Source organism: Ceratotherium simum, chromosome 16 (genome assembly GCF_057802395.1).
Source record: "Ceratotherium simum simum isolate JZ-2026a chromosome 16, ASM5780239v1, whole genome shotgun sequence".
Lineage (NCBI taxonomy): Eukaryota > Metazoa > Chordata > Mammalia > Perissodactyla > Rhinocerotidae > Ceratotherium > Ceratotherium simum.
The window spans coordinates 29490263-29505222 of record NC_141915.1 but is presented as its reverse complement, the minus strand read 5'-3'; positions in this window follow the sequence as shown (position 1 = coordinate 29505222).

Sequence of the window (14960 nt, the reverse complement as noted above, 5' to 3'; positions counted from 1 at the left end):
GTAGATGAAAATAAGTTAATCTTGTCAATTTGCTGTTTTCTTGTTTAACCTGAGGAGTGACTCAAGGATCACAAGGATTTATGAGCTTGTTTTACAGAAGAAAAAGAATGCCTTCAAGGATCCGCAGATAACCAGCCCCCAGCTGCTGTGGACACCCAGAAGTCAGATTGCCCAGGGGCTTATCGGGAGTGAAAGAAACATGGATACTCCTTTGTTTCTTTGAAACTCCTCCTGCCAAGCCACTTAGCTCTATAAAATCCCTTGCTTTCTTCTCTTAAGGCAGATTTGAGAGAACCTATCCTCCTGACTTCTCGTGTGGCCAGTTCAAATAAACCTTTCTCCATCTCCAAGCACTGATATCTCAGCGATTGGTTTACTGCACACCAGGCACATGAACTTGAGATTAAGAAGTTCAGTATCAGTTTGAGTAGCTATTAAGATCCTCCTCCTCAATGTGGCCAGATGATGGATCATTTAAATTGGAAAAACTTCTCTAAATTATAAAACATTTTTTGAGAACTCTCATCATAATTGTTTTATTGGTAACTATGAAAAGACCAAATTAAAAATGAAATACAAAACAAATAATGACTAGCCTTCAGACCCTGACTCAGGTTACAATTAAATTGAGAAACTGTAAAAATATAAGTGTTGATGAGATTATAGAAGTTGAAGTGTTTGAGCTAATATTGTACAGAGGCTCTATCAACTTTGCCTGAGTGTGTTTTGAAAATGGACGTTATGTCTGGCTGGGAACACTTCCCCTTCCAATATTATAAGACTGAGACCTATTGATAAAGTCCTAATGGAACTATCATTAGAGGTATAAGAGTTAATGGAATTCAGATGAAATTTTGTAGAAAATTGATATATTTATGGGCTTTATGTGAAGTGATTGCATCTCTTTTTGCCTGATTGTGTTATAGATCGTATTGTGGGGATAGACATCCTGTCTTACTGGGGAACATTTCCCCTGCCTGATTGTAAGACAGCATATAAATCTGCCCTTCAGACAATGTTAATTAAATATACTAAAGGGAAGTCAATAGAGTTGCCTGAGCCTGTACTGTATGAGATAAAAACTAGAGGCTAATATCAGGTGCTAATAAAAAAAAGGTAATAAAAGCTCCTCCCCACCCAAGGTAAATTGGTCTAGGATTAAATTGTACACTTAGAAAGAAGGCCTTTGTTAAATGCTTTATGCAGACTTTTAAAGGTGTGGTACATTGTCCTAAAGTTTTAAAACAGTAGCTGTGGAGTCTTTGTGTATGTGTGTCTATATGTATATTATATATGTGTGATATTTTACCTCTGGAAGCTATGGCCAAGATTAAGAGCTCTGTTTAATTGGCTTAAAGTAAGCACTTACATAAATTATTTCTAAATGTAATAGAAACTAACTCAAATGTCTTTCAAGTTAACATGATATAAAATAATCTTTGGTAAATGAAAACTTGTTTAAGTTTGTTGGTTTGGTTGAAATAAACATGTCCTCAGAGTTATCGGCGTTGGATATCATGCAGACATGCAGCCTGGGTTTACTAGTCAAATAAGCTCATGTTGGGCTGGCCCTGTGACCTAGTGGTTAAGTTCAGTGCACTCTGCTTCAGCAGCCTGGGTTTGGTTCCTGGGCACAGACCTACACCACTCATTGGGGGCCATGCTGTGGCGGCGACCCACATACAAAATAGAGGAGGATTGGCACAGATGTTAGCTCAGGGTGAATCTTCCTCAGCAAAAATATAAAATAAAATTAAAAAATAAGCTCATGTTATCTCTGTTAAAAATTTGTCAGGAAAATAATAGCTTAAAATGATAAGCTAATTTTGTCTAATGTCTCATGAAGTTTTCGTGGGTAATCTAAACATAGTTGTTGGGAGCAAATGATTTAGATGTAAGTGAGATAAGAGTTTATAGATAAACTTTTAGCAATAATTATATTTTATGGCAGGAGTATTTAAAATAACTTCCAAAATCTCTTTAGTAACTTGAAATTTTGAAGTTTTGCTTGGCTAAATTAAATGATGGAAATTTCACTGAATATCAAGATCGTTTCTAAATAAGATAAAATATTAGATGTTAATTATTAATATAGGTTCATCTACTTTTGGCTTCTTATTACAGAGAAACTAAAAAGTGTTTAGGTCTTTTAGAAAACATGTCTTGTGTTTTATTAAAAGATTGTACTGGGGGCCAGCCCCGTGGCGGGCAGTTAGGTGCACGCGCTCCGCTGCTGGCGGCCTGGGTTTGGATCCCGGGCGCACACCGATGCACTGCTTGTCAGGCCATCCTGTGGCAGCATCCCACATAAAGTGGAGGAAGATCAGCACAGATGTCACCTCAGGGCCAGTCTTCCTCAGCAAAAAAAAAAAAGAGGAAGATTGGCATGGATGTTAGCTCAGGGCTGATCTTCCTCACATACACAAAAAAAGATTGTACTATGAAGTAGCATGTTTCTAGAAATTATGAAAAGTGTTTATAAACTTGCCAAGCCACAGAATGCTAATGTAAAAGACAGTTTATAATTGCTTACTTCTCAGTTTTCACTAAAAATTAAGGTCTATAAGGGTTAAAAATTCTAATATGTGATTAAAGGTACTAAAAATTGATAAGGAAAACATCTTTGTATTCAAGGAAAGTAAGATGTATGTTTTCAGTAAAGAAGGTATGAGAAATAAAGATTTTTGTTTGTTAAAAAGGTTATAGAAGGTTTATAAAAAGAAAAACTGAGAAAAGAATTTTGTACATGGTCAAGTTGGCTAAGATTAAAGTGGATTTAATTAAGTAAATGAGTTTTAATATCAAAAATAAGCTGGTGCAAAATTAGAATTTGGTTGTCTCTCTCTTGAAAGGATAATTTTCTTAAACTTTTAGTCTGCTCTTAATAAATAAATTATAAAAGGTTTTTCTTTACCTTTGAGTAAATCTACATAAAAGAAAGAAAAGCTATGTTTTGTCAAAATAATTTCCTATGTTCAAAAAGGCTGAAGTCTCTCTATTAAGCTTTTTTAAACTGTTTGGCTCTCTCTGTTTGCCTTCAAAATCTAATTGTCACTTTGGTTAAATGGATAACTAAGCATTGTTTCATAGGAACCTATGACATTATGTGGGTAAATGTTATTGATATAAGTGTTTTTAAAAAATTATATAACATTCCTAAAACACTGATCTATCCTGGTTGTCAGTTATAATTCCAATTATTATTTTAGTGTTGTGTCACAGAAATGGCCAAGTTTTGTGTTTTGTTTTGTTTTTGTGTGTGTGTGAGGAAGATTAGCCCTGAGCTAACATCCGATACCAATCCTCCTCTTTTTGCTGAGGAAGATTGGCCCTGGGCTAACATCTGTGCCCATCTTCCTCTACTTTATGTGGGATGCCACCACAGCATGGCTTGACAAGCGATGCGTCAATGCATGCCTGGGATCTAAACCCACGAACCACAGGCTGCTGAAGAGAAGCGCACATATTTAACTGCTACGCCACCAGGTCAGCCCCCAAGTTTTTTTATTTTTATCAATTGCCATTTTTAAGTCTTTTGTCATTTACAGACGGTTTTGTTTTACTCTGCTTTTGCAAACATGTTTCATCTTCAGAGAAATTCATGGAAAGGACTCTGACGCTTACTCTAGAATACAGGTTTCTGATAAACTTTCAGATCATTAAACTGAATTGGGTAAGAAATTACAGAACTCTGGGCCAGCCCCGTGGCTTAGCGGTTAAGTGCGTGCGCTCCACTACTGGCGGCCCGGGTTCGGATCCCAGGCACGCACCGATGCGCCGCTTCTCGGGCCATGCTGAGGCCGCGTCCCACATACAGCAACTAGAAGGATGTGCAACTATGACATACAACTATCTCCTGGGGCTGTGGGGGAAAAAACAGGAGGAGGATTGACAATAGATGTTAGCTCAGAGCAGGTCTTCCTCAGCAAAAAGAGGAGGATTAGCATGGATGTTAGCTCAGGGCTGATCTTCCTCACAAAAAATAAATAAATAAATAAAAGAAATTACAGAACTCTAATGGAAAAACTGATAACTTCATGAAACTGCTAAAGAAGATCAAGATCAAGAGTTGATTACATGAGACTAAATAAACTGATGAGTATGATTATAATTTTTATAACTTTTCATTTAAAATATTGCTGATTTTTTAATGTTTTGTTTTTCCATATTTAAGGAAACCTTTTTCTCTTTTCTCTTAAGCTAACTATGACTTATAGCAACTTAGTAAGTTATACCTTTGTAAGCAGAATTGAAACATTTATCTTTTTCTCCCTACCTGATCCCTCCAGAATTTGGAAACTCTTAGTAAGTATTGTTATTTTCATGGCAATATAGTTATTTACATAATTTCAGTAAGAGTCTGTTCTCCTTATAACAGGACACAACTAAAAACATTGGTTATATTGCCAAAGCTTTGACTGGAATGTCATATTTGAGAGAAACATGCATAGACCCAGATATGACCAGACAGCTTTTGAGGAACAAAGGTCAACTTTATGGTATAAAGCCACTTGGAAATATTGGCTTGGTACCTTGCTTACAGAGTTCCCAGCAACCTTAACGGGTGAGTAAAGAAAGTTACTTCCCTGGCAGGTACAAAGGACCACAGGATATTTGGGGGGACCTTGAAAAGAGAGGAATTCAACCAAATCTGAAGGTATTGCAGGTTCACTCTGATAACAAGTCTTTGGCTTTGCTTTCCTGGCCTTGAGAGGCCTATAAAGTTCAATCTGAGATCCCTTATAAAAAGTTCCAGCAGAGCAGATTTAAAAGAGTCTATAAGATCAATTGCTATTCTTGCTGCATTTTTATAAATAATTGGGCCAAGTTTATTGAAACTAGATGTATTTTGCAAACCAGTTAGTCTTAATTTGGCTATCTTTGGGAAAAATGAGGGTGATTTTTAGAGAGAAAAATTATGTTTCAATAGAAACTATAGTATACATTTGTGGGTATTAGATTCTAGTTCTGTTAATTGTCTTTGAGGTTTTTATTTTATACCTGTAAACTGGACTGCATCCTGAATTCATCTAGTCTCCTGAAACATCTGGCTACAAATCGCCAACTAACGTTTTCAATTTTTTCCATCATTTTCATTTGGAATCATTGAGAACTGAAACCACTCTTTTTCCTGAAGCCCTGTGAACTGAAGCTGGACAACTTGATATAAACTTTGTAGGGATCACCATGATAGCATGCCTGTTGCTATGTAAGCCTCTCAGAAGGATACCTGAACACCCGATGACATCATCAGCGACATTTCAAACTGCAAAAGATGCAGAAATCTTCTTGACTGATTGGCCCCTGGGCCCATAAACTGATTTATAATTTGCTCCAACCATTAACCTTGTTTTTGTTTTCATAGAAATGCTTCTTATTAAATACCTGATTGCTTGCTCACACAACATAGGAGCCCACCTGCATCACCACTTCCTGAAGTGAATAACTGGACTGACCTATCATCTGGACTAAGAGACATGTTTAGTGAGATGGAACAATCTACCAACTCAGCTTCTGGACTGTGAAAATTCTTAAAGTTTCAAAGACAGGACTGTAGAGGATCAAAATTTGCCACCCCAAAATGTGTCTCTTTGGCTTGATTGTTTTTAAGGACAATAGATTCTGAAGGATGGGGCCAGCCCTGTGGCATAGCAGTTAAGTGCGCGTACTCTGCTGCTGGCGGCCCGGGTTCGGATCCTGGGCACGCACCAATGTACTGCTTGTCAGGCCATGCTGTGGTGGCGTCCCATATAAAGTGGAGGAGGATGGGCACGGATGTTAGCCCAGGGCCAGTTTTCCTCAGCAAAAAGAGGAAGATTGGCATGGATGTTAGCTCAGGGCTGATCTTCCTCACACACACAAAAAAAAAGATTCTTAAGGAATCTTTGACCTTCCCCCTAATTGCCTGAAAGAATTTAAGATAGAAGAGCCTATCCCAGGAAGAAGCTCTCACCATAGATAATTCTAGGTGTGGTAGACAGGAGGGCACCTAGCAAAGGCCATTCTCTCAATTAATGTCTCATTGTCTGTAGATGGCCCAACAAACATTTGTTTATCAAACATTTGCTTTTCCATCTCCCTGTAAATTGCCTTCCTCCCCTATAGCACTAAATAATCTTGGAAGAAAACAAAAAATTGTCAGAAGATTTATTCCTCTTTGTGTTGGTATTCACTGAGCCAGAGAAAGAAAAAACAAGGAAGCTAACAGTAAGGACGGAAAATATGTTATTATTGAACTGGTTTTTCCTTTGCATGTGTTAGTTCTGGATTTTTAAGCCACCTTGGATACTGCACTAGCCTCCTGAAAAGCCAACAAAGTGCCACTCTGAAATCATGGTTCACTGGACTGTCAAAGGCAGGATACACTATAATCTCGAGTCTGTCTCCTTGGCACCTTGGGGATGTCAACAGTTATCAGGCTTTGACATTCACTATTCCCTCAACAGAATAAGCAATTGTCCCCCTCAAGAGTCTCCTGCCAGTTTGATTATGTGGCATTGGGAGCCCTGGGCAACATAGCTGCTGTTGCATAACACCAAGGACTCACCATAGTCATAGCCCCATTATTTAGCATCTAACACAGCCTGGGTGTTTTGTTTGTATTGTCCCTAATATTCATAGAAACACCTTAACTAAATATTGTTATTCCCATTTAATCAGTGAAGTTAGTTAAGGCCAGGAATTAAAGGGCTGGTTAAGGTTGAACTCTAGTCAGTGGTGAAGGAGCTGGCGTTCCAGCCCAGGTTTGTCTTTTGAATCCTGAACACCTTCCACTCTGCCTCATAGCCTCTCACCTACCAGTTTATTCCATAAGAGCATACGATTTCCAACCTGGGAAGTAATTATTTCAATAGATGAAACCATGGAGGCAGAATACTAGCTCTTAATAAATAGTCTTTCTAATTTCCTTTTAAAGTTGTGAATAGACAACACTGTGCCACATGAAGAACAAATGATAAAGGTGGAGCCTGCCTCAACAATTGTGTTATAACCAAATCAAACTTAGAGCAAAGTCAATCTGACATAATTGTAGGCAAAATAGATACTGTACCACGTGATATGGGAATCTAAGTTACCATAATTGAATTATTTTTATACAAGTAAACTAGATTTTTATGTTTTCTCTTTGTTTACAGGTATCTATAAATCAGGATTCTTAAAACTGGGGTCCATGAGTGGGGTTCAAGGAGTCTATGAACTCTTTCCGTAGAATTTTGTGGGAGGCATTTTCTGGAAGGAGTTCGTGTCTTTTATCAGATTCTGGAAGGAGTTTGTACGCTGATATCTAGAATGGCCTGATCCCCACTGTAGTTATATCCCTACTATACTTATATACTGACATCTTGTTAAAAGTCAGAAGTTTGGATTACATAGTATTAAAGGCAAAATCCCTTGTACGATCACCAACAACCTGTCCACCCTCATCCCCAACCAGGATGGTTCAGAGTTGAGATTTGCTGTGTTCTCCCTAAAATAACACCATCATTTGGAGAAATTTTTTGGTTTAGAAAACACTTGCACAAACCATCATGAAGGGTAGATATTACTGCCTCCATTTCACATATTTATAAACCAAGACATTCATTGAATTTCTCACAGTCTTATGACTAGGAAGCATAGATCCTGGACTTACATTCAAGATATTCTAACTCAGACCTGTGGACTCTCCTTTGAACTGTGCTGTCTCCTTTCCCCTCCCCAGTTGGTACTTTATAACTTATTTGGGCTTTCCTCAATACAAGACTTTAGGAAAGCAGAAGAGGAAGAACATCACTACAGTTCTTCAAAAATTCTTCTGGGTCCCACAGTGTCCATGCTTTGTGCCTAACAAATATCCTTTGAACTCACCTTGGTCCCAGGAAGAGATCCTTCTGAATGAAACAATCTTAAGAGGAATAATAAGATTGACTCCTGCTTTTTTCTCTCTCTGCCCAACTTTAAAGTTGGAGGAAGGGGCCATGAGGTATAAACACTCCTAGTATAAGGCAGAGATTATCAAATTAGATAAAAAGCAATATCTAACTATATGCTGTTTATAAGAAGCCCACTTTAAATATAAAGATAGTTTGAAAGTTAAAGGCTGGAAAAAGATATACCATACAACACTAATCAAAAGAGATCTAGAGTTACCAAAAACAAACAAACAAAAAAAGAAAGCTGGAGCAGCTATATTAATAAAAGACAAAATAGACTTCAAAATGAGGAATATTACCAGGGATAACAAGGTATATTTTGTAATGATAAATGCATCAATTCATCAAAAAGACATAATAAATCTAAATATTTGTGCACTTAATAACAGAACTTCAATATACATGAAGCAAAAAATTGATAGAAATGAAAGGAGAAATAGGCAAATCCACAATTATAGTTGGATATATGAACACTTTTTCTTAGTAAATGATAAAACATGTGGACAGAAAATCAGCATATAGAGGACCTGAACATCATCAGCCAGTTTGACCTAATTGACCTTGGTGGAACACTCCACTCTACAACAGAATGCGTATTCTTTTCAAGTGCGTATGGAACAGTGACTAAGAGTGACCATTTCTAGGCCATAAAACAAGTCCTAGGGGCTGTTCCTGTGGCATAGTGGTTAAGTTTGCATGCTCCACTTCAATGTGGGTTCAGATCCTGGGCACGGACCTACACCACTCATCAGCTGTGCTATGGCGGCAATCCATATACAAAGCAGAGGAAGGTTGATACAGATGTTAGCTCAGGGCTAATCTTCCTCAAGCAAAAAAAGAGGAAGATTAGCAACAGATGTTAGCACAGGACGAATCTTCTTCAGAAACAAACAAACAAACAAAAAGGTCCTAATAAATTTGAAAGGATTGAAATAATATGAAATACACTCCCAGACCACAATAGAATTAAACAAGAAATCAAAAACAGAAAGGTATCTGGAAAATTCCCAAGTATTTAACAACATGCTTCTAAATAATCCATTGTTCAAGAGAGACGTTATAATGGAAATTAGGAAATGTCTTGACCTGAATGAAAATGAAAGCACAACATATCAAAATGTTGGGTATGCAGTTAAAGTAGTGCTTAGAGGGAAATTTATATCAAATGTTTCTATAAGGAAAAAAAGCTCTCAAATTAGTGATCTAAATTTCAATTTTAATAAACTAGGGAGAGGAAATTAAAACCAAAGTAAGAAGCAGGGGAAAATAATAAATGTAACAGCAGAAATCAATGAAGTAGAAAACATAAAAACAATTTTTTTTAAAAGCCACTTCTGGAATGGTGGAGGAAGGACCTCAAAAAGTCACTCTTCCATAAAGATAATGAAAACACTGGCAAAATTTATCCAAATCAACTTTTTCAGAACTCTAGAAATTAACCAGAGGCTTGCAATAGTCCAAAGAGTGTTTATTCAAGCAAAACAGCCAAATTTCAATAAGGGCAGTGAGCTTTGTGGCATTTTAACTGTCCTAGTCCCTCTATTCTCTCCCCAGCTCAAACTCACTGTGAATAGTCTTTTCACCTGGAGGCAATGTTAAAAGCATGAGTGGCAATTGTTTAATGTTGCAGCTGCTTGAGGTGATGGTAATACCTGAGACAAACAAGAAAGTAACCAAAAAACTTGAAAGGAAATACTGGGGACTGCTATATTCATGGGAGTTTTCAAGAGCTCTGATATATTCTTGGGAATCTAGAAGGCCACACACATCTGCAGAGAGGTGTATATGCCCAGGAAAGACATGAGATGGCTGAATCTCTCATCTCTAGCTGAACTTCAGGTTCTGACAAGCACAAAGTGAAGGATAAGATTGAGTTGTAAACTATCTGCCAAAACATTGACAGTGTACCCCAATATATTCACAGAGACTTAGACAATGGCTGAGAGACTTATCAGTTTAAGGAATTTAAGGAAATCTCTGTTCAATCATTAGCTGACCAACAAGCTAACCAACTAGGCAGACTCAGTGGCCACACATAACAAAAAAATACAGACTTTACAGAATTAGTTCAGAAAAGTCAATAAACAAATAATCAGCAGCACTACCACAAACAAACAGCAACAGCAATAAGCCCTGGGAAAGAAGGAGGGAGTAGCCACTTTATATTATTTTAAATGTCCAGTTTTCAACCAAAAATTACAAGACAAGCAAAGTAACAGGAAAATATTGCCCATATACAGGGGAAAAAGCAGTCAATAGAAACTGTCCCTAAGGTAGCCCAGGTGTTGGAATTACTAGGCTAGATATAGATATAGATGTAGATTCTTTATATATACAATTTTTATATATAATGTTTATATAAAAAGAATGTTTATATAAATATGTTCAAAGTACTCAAGGAAACCATGTCTAAAGTACTAAAGAAATATGTGAGAATGACGTCTCACCAAATAGAGAATGTCAATATAGAAATATAACTTATTATTTAAAAGAAGCAAATATAAATTCTAGATTTGGAAAGAAGAATAAATGAAATGAAAAACTTGCTAGACAGGCTCAACAGCACATTAGCACTGGCAGAAGAAAGAGTCAGCAAGGGGCCAGCATGGTGGTGTAGTGGTTAAGTTTGAGCACTCTGCTTTGGCGGCCCAAGGTTCACAGGTTCAAATCCCAGGCACAGAACATTGTACCACTCATCAAGCCATGCTGTGGTGGCATCTCACATACAAAAAATAGAGGAAGATGGGCATGGATGTTAGCTCAGAGCCAGTCTTCCTCAGCAAAAATAGGAAGATTGGCAACAGATGTTAGCTCAGGGCCAATCTTCCTCACCAAAAAAAAAAGAAAGAAAGAAAGAAAGAATCAGAAAAGTTGAAGATAGGCCAATTTAGATAATCCATTCTGAGGAACACAGAGAAAAAAAGAATGAACAAAAATGAACAGAGACTCCCAGACCTGTAGGACATAACCAAGCATACCAACATTTAAATCATGTGAGTCCCAAGGGAGAAAAGGAGGAGAAAGGATCAGAAAGAATATTGGAAGAAATAATGGCTAGAAATTTCCCAAATTTGATGTGAGAAATATTAATCTATATATCCAAAAAGCTGAACAAACTCCAAGTAGGATAAACTCAAAGAGAGCATCTGGTAAGCAGCATGAGAGAAGTAATTTCTCATGTCCAAGGAATTTTCAATAAGATTAATAGCTGATTTCTCATCAGCTGGAGACCAGAAGGCAGTGGGATGACATATTTAAGGTGCTGAAAGTAAAAGATTGTCAACCAAGAAGTCTATATCCAGCAAAACTATCCTTTAGAAATGAAGGAGAAATTAAGACATACCCCCAAAGACACAAAAACTGAGAGAATTTGTCACTAGCAGACTTTCCCTAAAAGAAATAGTAAAGGCAGTACTTCAGGTTGAAAGGAAAGGACATGATACAGTAACTCAAATTCACGTGAAGAAATAAAGAGTACCATTAAAGGTAACCACCTAGGTAAGCGTAAGAGACAGTATTTTTTCTTCTCCTATCTGATTTGAAAGACAGTTGCATAAAACAAGAATTTAAAACTAGGTCGATGATCTTATAATGAATAAAAATGTAATTTGTATGACAGTAAAGGAGAGGGAAGGGAACAGAGCTATGTAGAAGCAAAGCTTTTGTATACTATTGAAATTAAGTTTGAATTAATATGAACTAGGTTGTTATAAGTTAAGATGTTAATTGTAATCCCTAGCGCAACCACTAAGAAAATAACTCAAAAAATAAAAAAAGAGAAGAAAGAAACATTGTAAAAGAAATGATAAGGGAATTTAAATGATACACTAGAAAATATCTATTTAACACAAAATAAGACAGTAACAGAGGAACAGAGGAATAAAAAGATGGAACACATATAAAAAACAAATAGCAAAATGACAGACATAAATGCTACCTTATCAGTAAGCACATTATATGTGAATGGATTAAACACACTGATCAAAAGGCAGAGATTGACAGACTAGGTTGGAAAAACATGATCCAACTATATGCTATTTACAATAGACAAACTGTAGATTCAAAGACATAAATACGTTGAAAGTAAATGTATGGGAGAAGATATACAATACAAGCAGTAGCTATAGAGCTAGAATGGCTCTACTAGTAATATCAGGCAAAATAAACTTTAAGACAAAAATTGTTATAGAGATAAAGAACATTTTATAATAATAAAAACGTTAATCCATCAAAAAGACATAACAATTCCTAAATTCAAGAATGAAATAGGGAATAGTACTATTGACTTTACAGAAATAAAAAGGATTATAAGGGATTACTATGAACAATTGTATGCTAATAAACTAAATAGCCTCGATGAAATGGACAAAATACAAAACTACCAAATCTGAATAAAAAATAAATTTAGAAATCTGAATAGACCCATAACAGATTGAATTATTAAATTTATTTTATTAAAAAACATCCCTTCCCAAAAAGAAAAGCCCAGGCCACATAACTTCACTGGTGAATTCTTCCAAACATTTAAAAAATTAATACCAATTCTTCACAAACTCTTTCAAGAAATAGAAGAGGAGGGAACACTTCTCATTTCACTCCATGAGGCCAGTATTACTAGGATAACAAAAACAGACAAAGACACAACAAGAAAAGAAAAATATATACCAATATCCATTATGAATATAGATGCAAAAATCCTCAGCAAAATACTAAATGAATCTAGCAATACATAAAATGGCTAATACACCATGACCAGGTAGGTTTTAGCCCAGGAATGCATGATTGGTTCGACATACAAAAATCAATCAATATAATACATCATATTAGCAGAACAAAGAATAAAAAAACACATGATCATCTCAATAGTTACAGAAAAAGCACTTGATGAAATCTAACACTCTTCCATGGGAAAAACACTCAACAAACTAGTAATATAAGAAAACTCCCTCAACCTGATAAAGGACATTTACCAAAAAACCCACATATAAATCATAATTGGTGATGAAACACTAAAAGTTTTCCCCCTAAGATCAGGCACAAGATAAGGATGTCTCTCACTATTTCTATTCAACATTGTACTCGAGGGTCTACCCAGGGCAATTAAGCAAGAAAAAGAAATAAAAGGCATCCACACTGGGAAGGAAGAAGCAAAACTATTTCTTTTTTGCAGGTGACATGATCTTGTATATAGAAAATCCTAAGAAATTCACAAAATAACAATTAGAACTAATTGATGAGTTCAGCAAGGTTTCAGAATATAAGCTCAATATAAAAACTCAATGTATTTCTATACACTAAAAAATAAACAATCTAAAAATGAAATTAAGAAAACAATTCCACTTACAATGGCATCAGAGAGAATAAAACACTTAGGAATAAATTTAATAAAAGAAGTACAAAACTTATACACTGCAAACTTTAAAATATCATTGAGAGAATGAAAGAAGACCTAAATAAATGAAAGATATCCCAGGACTTGATATCGTTAAGATGGCAATACTCCCTAAACTAACCTACAAATTTAACACAATCTATAACCAAATCTCAGCTGCCTTTTTCTCAGAAAATGACAAACTTATCTTAAAATTCATATGGAGACTCAAGGGACTCAGAGTATCCAAAACAATCTTAAAAAATAAGAACAAAGTTGGAGGACTCACACTTGCTGATTTCAAAATTTACAAAGCTATGGTCACAAAGACAGTGTAGTATTGACATAAAGGTAGACACAGAGATCAATGGAATAGAATTGAGAGCCTAGAAATAAACCCTTAGCTTTATGGTCAATTGATTTTTGACAAGTATGCTGAGACAATTCAATGGGCAAAAAATAGTCTTTTCAACAAATGGTGCTGGGACAAGTGGATATCCACATGCAAAAGAATGAAGTTATATCCCTACCTCACACCACGTACAAAAAATTCAAAATGTATCAAATACATAAATGTAAGAGTTAAAACTATAATACTCTTAGAAGAAAACAGGCATAAATCTTCATGACTGCATTAGGCAAATCCTTCTTAGATATGACACCAAAAATACAAGCGACTAAAGAAAAAATAGATAAATTGGATGTCACCAAAATCCAAAATTTCTGTACTTCAAAGGATGCTATCAAGAAAATGAAAATATAACTCACAAAATGAGAGAAAATATTTTCAAGTCGTGTATCTCATAAGGGACCTATATCTGGTATATACAAAGAACTCCTTCAAATCAATAATAAAAAGATACATAACTAAATTAAAGAAATGGGCAAAGGATCTGAACATGAATTTCTCCAAAGAAGATATACAATGGCCAACAAGCACATGAAAAGATGTTCAACATCATTGATCATTAAGGAAATGCAAATCAAAACCACAATGATATACCACTTCATTCCCACCAGGATGGTTATAATAAAAAGGCAGATAATAAGAAGTGTTGCCAATGATGTGGAGAAATTGGAACCCTCATACACTGCTGGTAGGAATATAAAATGGTGCAGCTGCTTTGGAAAACAGTCTGGCATTTTCTCGAAAGGTTACACATAAAGTTACCCTATGATCCAGCAATTCCACTCGTAGGTATTTACCTTGGAGAATTGAAAACGTGTCTACAAAAAAACAGCTAGCATCATACTTAGTGGTGAACTATTGACCATGTTCCTTAAGATTGGAAACCAAGAAGAATATTTATTATCACCACTTCTATTTAATATTATGTTACAAATTTTGGCCAGTGAAATCAGGCAAAAAAAAAATGAAAAGCACAATTTAAAAGGAAGAAGCAATACTATCCTTATCTATATACAACATGATCATATTTGTAAACAATCCTAAAGAATCTACAAAAATGCCAGTAGAACTAATAAGTTTAACAAAGTCACAAAATATAAGGTTGATATACAAAAATCAATTGTGTTTTATATACTAGGAACAAGCAATTTGAAATTGAATTTTAAATATCACAACCATCTACAATTCCATAAAAACACATGAAACAGAAAAATTAATGAAACATATGCAAGGCTTATAAAACTTCAAAACATTGGTAAGATAAAAT